Below are 7,434 nucleotides of genomic sequence, written 5' to 3'. Positions count from 1 at the left end.
TGCACCTCCAGCCTTCTCAGTCGGTAGAGCATGGAAAACTAAAAAGTCCTTGGCTAGTGTAAGCACTACCTAGCAACAACTAAAACATCTGTGCATTATCAACTTTGTTCTCATCCTAAATCCAAAACACAGCACTGTACCAGCTACTAGAAAGGAAATTAACTCTATCTCTGCCGAAACCAGGACACTGGGCACTACTGAAAGATCTTGACTCCATCTTCTTTACAACCTCCCTTCAGGTATTTATATACATTGATGAGGTCCCCCTGAGCCTTCTCTTCCCTAGGCTGAACAGTCCCAGCTCTCAGCTCTCTCTTTTCTCATAGAAGAGATGCTCCAGTCCTTGCTTTTGCTGAGAGATGTCTTTAGCAGTGGCAAAGGTGTGCTGTTTGAGCCTTTGTGATTTCTTACTCAACATCCTTAATCATCTTAGTAGCCCTTTGCTAGACACTCCACAGTATATCCATGTCTTATACCGAGGAGCCCCAAACTGGACAAAGTACTCTAGGTGTGGCCTCTGCTGAATGGAGGAGAAGGATCACTTCCTTGTTCTGCTGGCAACACACCTCCTAAATGCAGCCCAAGATGCCATTAGTCTTTTTTGCCACAAGGGCAGATTTGTGGCTCATGTTCAACTTGGTGTCTACCAGGACCCCTAAGTCCTTTTCTGAAAAACTGCCTTCCAGCTGGCCAGCCTCTAGTATCTACTGGTGCCTGGGGTTGTACTTCCCCAGATGCAGGACTTTGCACTTCTCTGTTGAACTTCATGAGGTTCCTTCCTGCCCACTCATTTCTCCTGCCTCTGGATGGCAGCACAACCCTCTGGTGTATCAGCCACTCCTCCCAGTTTTGTGTCATCTGTAAACTTGCTGAGGGTACACTGCCCCATCATCCAGATCATTAATGAATTTGTTGACCAGTATTGGACCCAGTATCACACAATTATTGCACAAGTTAATGTCATCTTTACTAGTAGCATTTAATACTTATTTTACTATGACATCATGTACACATTATACGCTACCTGTTTTATCAAACATATTACATTTACATAGCTCTCTTTATCTGCCAAATCTGTTTTTTCGGTGCCTGAAATACATTTGCTTGATAGGCCATTTTCCATAAAACCTTCTCCTATTCTGTAATTAAATATTGTACTAACTCTTTCATTGTTTTGTGTTGCAGTTAAGAATTTCAGTCTTCAGGGAAGCAAAATATGTTATTCCACATCCTGCATATAACCTACACATCAATAAACCAGCAGAGATTTGGGATTTTAAATAGTGAATACTCAGAATAAGATATTTGTGAACAGTCTACAGCCTAGTAATTATTCATGCAAATTGAAGAATAGGCAAGATTCATTATGAATTATTCATCCAACTCTTGGATGAGTGTGTGTGTAATCATTTATTAAAATCTGTCTAGTATCTTGAACAAGTAAAATGCTATGTTTACTTGGTCTAAAAGATGATAGTGTGCTAAGAGTGGAAAATGTTCAAATGAATGAAATGAGAAAATGTATGAATTTAAAATAATCAGAAAGTGCTTTGAGACACAAAGGGAACAATGGAATGATAAGAACATGTGGATATACAAATTATGTGGTTCAAGATTAATGAGTCAGTTACCATTTTGCAGAGTACTGAGATGATTAAATACAAAAATAAAACATTTGAACTTCCACCAATTTTTATTAAGTTCAGTGAATTAATATCAGAAAATAAATCATGACAGTTTTTAGTTGAAGATTCAAATGAACAAAATATGTCACCTGGATAGTTAAACTGAAGCTTGAGAAACAAGATATTTATCACCATTTTCCTATATATTGTGTGGAAGTATTAAAACCAGAGTGTTTCTGAAACTTATGAAGTATAGTGTATTGCACAAGAAATAACCTAATAAATTCAAACTCTATATGAAGAAATAAAAATGAAGATTTTCTTGCTTTTTCTGCTGTACATTTCCAAAGCACCAAATGCATGCTGTTGGAAGGAGAAGTGAAGCATATTTTTATCAGGTACATTTTTTTATTCCCTTGCTGAATTAAAACAAACAAACCACTACCACCAACTCCCTCCCTCAATCCATAAACCAAACAATTGAAGTCACAAAACTTATCAGCCATTTCTTGGGAGTTAGATTATTCTGAGATATTATTATTATTATTAAACAAGCAGATTCAATTTATTTGAAAGAATAGACACTTCAGAGAGAGGCTGGAACTCTGTGCCAGGTGGACTGAGCACAGAAAAGTGCAGGACTTCAGATTCTTCTCCAAAACTTATCTGTATTTAACAGACCGCCTTAATATTAAAAGTCTAAAAAAGATGTAAGTTTTCTCTGGAGAAGATTAATATTTAAAAAAAAAAAAAAAGTAAAACATTCTAGAACTGAGATTAAAAATAACTTAAATTTACTAAGTGACTATCCAGTATTGAAAAATGATAAAATTCCTAGGCATCCCTCTGTTTAGCTGAAACTTTTCCACGTGCCTGGCTAGTCAACTCTAGCCAAATTCCCTCTGGCTTACAGAAATTAAGGAGACAAACCAAAACTTACACATAAACCCAACCCTTTCAGCAGTGGAGCTGTGGAAGGTTTCTTTAAAAAGAAAAACTTAACTTGTTAATCATGTTAAGCTACTAGGTGAAAGCTTATAAAAAATATTCACACCTATACCTATATAATTTATATATTTTACATAATTATTATATTTTATATGAATCTATATACATATGTCTGTATGTATATATATTCTGGCTAGCCAAAAGTGTCAAGAATCCTTGTTCTCGCATCCTGGAGGTACTATGTACATGTGTCCTGTTCTAATATTTCTCGCTAATTGTCTGCTTTGGCTACTGTAGGAGACAAGATATGGGGCTAGATTGATTTTTGGACTAAACCAGTGTGATCATTCTTATGTTCTCATAGTCAGTGCCTGCTCCCAGCTCCATGGTAGACCGTGCTTCTCTTCAAAGTTATTTACCTACCACTAGTGCTCCATACGCCCCAGTTCCAGAGTGGTTTCCCAAGTGACTATTTTGCAGGCAGCTACCTAGTGGGATCTGGATGCAAAGAGTTATCTCCTGAGGTGATTCAAACCCCAAGAAAATGCTCTGATCTCAAGTATATTAAAAAAGTGAAAGTTGTCCTGATATTTGGAGAAAGAAACATACTTTTTTAAAAAATAATGCAAAGGCATGAATAAAGAGATGCAAAAAAACCTGTAGTCAGGACTTATTTTTTCCATATATTTCTTAGAGTGGCTGTACGCCAGAGTTTACACAGGTGTGAAGAAGATAAAGAAAGTATAAGCAGGCAACTACTTTGAATTGTTTCATATTAATCCTTTCCATTGCTTCAACAGAGTCCTCACTACTGATAAAATGGTAAGTTTATTCTTGGTGTCTTTCTTCTGGGGGGCAAAACTCTTAAAAATATTTTTTCTCCTTTTTTCTAAAATTTCTCAGTAAAGTGCTTAGGTATAACTTCAGTGTTCAAGAATGCAGTATTTTGAGTGAAATAAGTTATAAATCACAAACCTTATTAAAATCTGTATTTTCTCTGCCTTAGGTTATAGCTTAATTATCTTAATAATTAAGCTTTATTATGATAATTACTATAATAATTTAATGTGTATATTCTCCAAACACACAGTCTGTCCTTAGGAGGATATGGCCATGCTGTTATCTCCATATCATGAAGGGAGAAGTGAGGCACACAAAAGCTAAATAATTTTATTAATGGCATAGAAAACGTTTGGAATTAACAAATAATTAATAAAAACAGGGAATTAAAGGCAACTTTTTTTCCTAAAACCTAGTGCTCCTTCTATTAACCTTTACCTCAGCCAAAATATTTTAAATATACAAATTTGCTTTATTGTAAATGTGTTTTTGTAGTTGTAAGATTTTTTTTTCCAGTAGAGAAGCAGACACAAAAATTGCCAGAAGCTGTGAGAAAGACATCAGTGTACCAGCAGAAGACAAGTCTGAACTTCAGGCAGTTATACACATTTTGGCCAGTATTTAAGTGCACATTTAATCCAGACCCAGTCAACACTTACTTAGTAATGCTGCTTAACTTGAGTCCTGCAGGCCAGAACAGTTCCAGCAGCTCTAGACATGTACGTACTTACACACACAGGGGAAATTAACTCACAGAAAGAGAGTGAACTCGGAGGAACAAGTATTGATTCTTCATAGAAAAGTTTTATTAGTAGAGATGGTTCTAACCAAATTGTTTTATAAACCCTTATTAAGATGACAGTAGTAGCTTAAAATGTTATAGTATATACCCAGAAGAGTAACTATTCTACATATAACAGCACTGGGGGAAAGGAGGGCCAGTCAAATAATGCCTGGCTCTTTAGAACAAACACTACCACTGTCAGCTGAAAGGCTGAATGGAGATCTAAAGGCAGCCAGGAGCATTTCGGTGTTTCTCACCACACCTCCCCCGACAAAACTGCAGCTCTAGCATGTATCTGCCTCTGCATGCAGGTGTGGGAGCAGACTGATGCAGCAGTGAGTGCGGTTGGTTTTTCATGGGCAGACTGCCTCCACTCCCTCCCATTTACCAGGGGATGTAAATCTTATTCTGTAGCTATAAGAAGATCTTGAAATGAGCTGAGACCCAGTTTCTTATCTGGACCAAAGCTCTGTTCAGCCCAGCTGAGCAAAAGGAGAGAGAATAAAGTGTTTTTTAAATCTAGTTAGTGCCAATATTTATTATTATTTTTCTTAGAAAATAAGAACTGTTGGTGAAGTGTTTCAAACCCCCTAGGGTAATAACTTTCTCAAACTTCAGAAATACCATGCAGTTGCTATAAATCAAAATGCTGTGTGTTTTCATTTCCTTTTCTGTAATTAAAAGTTTGCTTTGATGTTTAAAAGCACAAGTATACCCAAGAGTAGAGTAGCTAGAAAGTGTTCATATTTGATGCTTCTGTAAACTAATACTATTAACATCTTATTAATAACAGAAATTAAAAAAAAAAACAAAACAACTTATGTTAAAAATCTCCCCGGTAAAAGGTTTACTATAATGAGTCCTTTCTTACAGACAACAACAAACCATAAGAAGTGAAAACTGGGAGTAGAAAACCCTCTGGTTTACAAGACATTAAAGTTGTTGGACAGTGCATAGGTTGTAAGAGCTTGACAAGCTAAGAAAAGAACACATTGTTTGAATTAAACCTATAGGACTAGGAAAGAATCTGGGAGGACTTGCATAAAACTACAGTGAAACACTGCTAGGCAATTATGCTATTCTGTATATCACATGGTAAATCAGTTTGATTTAGTAGGGTGCTACTAAACTGCAGGATCTGAGAGTGTCTTGGTTCTGGGCTCTGGCTGTGTCCCACCTCCATGTCCACATGAGGCAGCTTTCCCATCCTTCTTTCTTGGCTTCCTACAGGGTGAAAACCTAACACACAGGCCAGAAGGCAGCAATGATGAGCTCTGGCTGGTTCACCTACCTATCGGACTGAGGTCTCAGTAATTCAGTGTACCTACATCATGATGCAAACATACAGAAAAGGGATGGTCTTGGGTTAAATGAAGACAGTTCCACATATTGCATACCTTGGAATTAGAGAATTTGTGATATGGAGAGGGGCTGAGAGAACTGGGACTGTTTAGCCTCGAGAATGCTTAGGGGAATCTGATCAATGTCTATAAATATCTGATGGGACGGAGTAAAGAAGACAGAACCAGACTTTTCTCAAAGGTATCCAATGAAAGGACAAACTGTAATGGGCACAAACTGAAATAATGGAAATTCCTCATAAACTTTTTTTTTTTTTCTGTGAGAATGTTGGAACACTGGCACAGGTTGCCCAAAGAGGTGGTGGAGTCTCCATTCTTAGAGATATTCAAAACCTGACTGGACACATCCCTAAGCAATCTGCTCTAGTTGATCCTGCTTTGAGCAACAATGCTGGACTAGATGATCTCTTTTCCAACCTCAACCATTCTCTGATTCTGCAGTTCTGTGATATTAATACATATATGCATATATATATTCATACACACACTAATATATCCTATATCGTATATCATATATCATATGTCATATATCATATATCAAATATATACATGTCTAAATATATATATACACTTGAGTGTAGATTAGTCATCTTTAATTTACATGACATTGCTGTTATATATGGGAAAATTCACCCAGCAGAGACTTGTATTTGTTGGCGTATTTTCTACTTCTATCCTATTATATAATTTTCAGTAAAAGCTCTCGATTAAAAGTGACCGGCTCAAGAGATAGTGAGTAGCGTTAGCAACAAACTACTTCTGTCTGTGATCGTGTGTGTGGGTGAACCTCATAGATCTAATTCACAGGATGACTGAAAGTAATTAAAGAGTTACAGACAGAAAAGTTATGGATTAAAATAAATAAGGGAATGTTGGGAGAAATCATAAGAAATGTATTTTGTCTGGCTGGGATGGAGTTAATCTTCTTCAAAGCAGCCCTTATGGTGCTATGTTTTATATTTGTGATCAAAACAGTGTTGATAACACACCAATGTTTTAGCTATTGCTGAACAGCACTTGCACAGTGCCAAGGCTTTCTCTGTTTCTCACACTGTCCCCCTCAGCAAGTAGGCTGGGGGTGGGCAAGAGGTTGGGAGGGATGTACAGCTGACCCCAACTCACCAAGAAAAGGTATTCCATACCATGTAACACCATGCAACCCAAACTATTCTATGATGCTATGATTCTATGCTCAGCAATAAAACTGTGGGGAGGAGTCTTTCCAAAGTAGCTGGTGCTAGGAGCCTGGCTGGGCATCGGTCTGCTGATGAGATATGATGAGTGATTGCCTGTGCATCAGGGTTTTTTTTTTTCTTTTCCTTATTTTTCCTTCACTTATTTAACTGTCCTTATTTTGACCCAGGAATTTTTCTTGATCCTGTTAGGAGGCTGGAGTGAGTGAGCGTCTGGTGGGTGCTTAGTAGCTGGCCAGGGTCAACCCTTCACAGATGTGTATGAACAACATATACTCATCACCAGCAATTTTTCTCCACATATGTACCTTACTGATCTTTAGTACCTGCTGATGTGGATGTGCACATCATTCTCAGGCTGTGATTCCAAGTTTGAACTTAGTCTAGATGTATTATTTCTGACTGAACTTCAAAGAAAAAGTATCATGCTAAAAATACAATGAAAGAAAAGTTCAAAAGGGAATTTATTTCAAAATAAAACATAAGAACTTTAGCTATCTCCAGTGTGATTTTGTACAATTTAAGTAAGAGTCCAGAAGATCACATGATGTCAAAGTTTAACCAAACTAATAATAGTTGCTGTTTATTTTTATTCCTCTCTCAGTTAATTGTTTTGTAGCATAACAAGAATTTGTTAATGAAATATATTGTTTTCCTCATGTTCTTGTTGAACTCAAATGCCA

This window comes from Aptenodytes forsteri, unplaced genomic scaffold (assembly GCF_000699145.1).
Source record: "Aptenodytes forsteri isolate BGI_AS27 unplaced genomic scaffold, ASM69914v1 Scaffold171, whole genome shotgun sequence".
NCBI classification, from domain to species: Eukaryota; Metazoa; Chordata; class Aves; order Sphenisciformes; family Spheniscidae; genus Aptenodytes; species Aptenodytes forsteri.
This window is presented reverse-complemented; position numbering follows the sequence as displayed.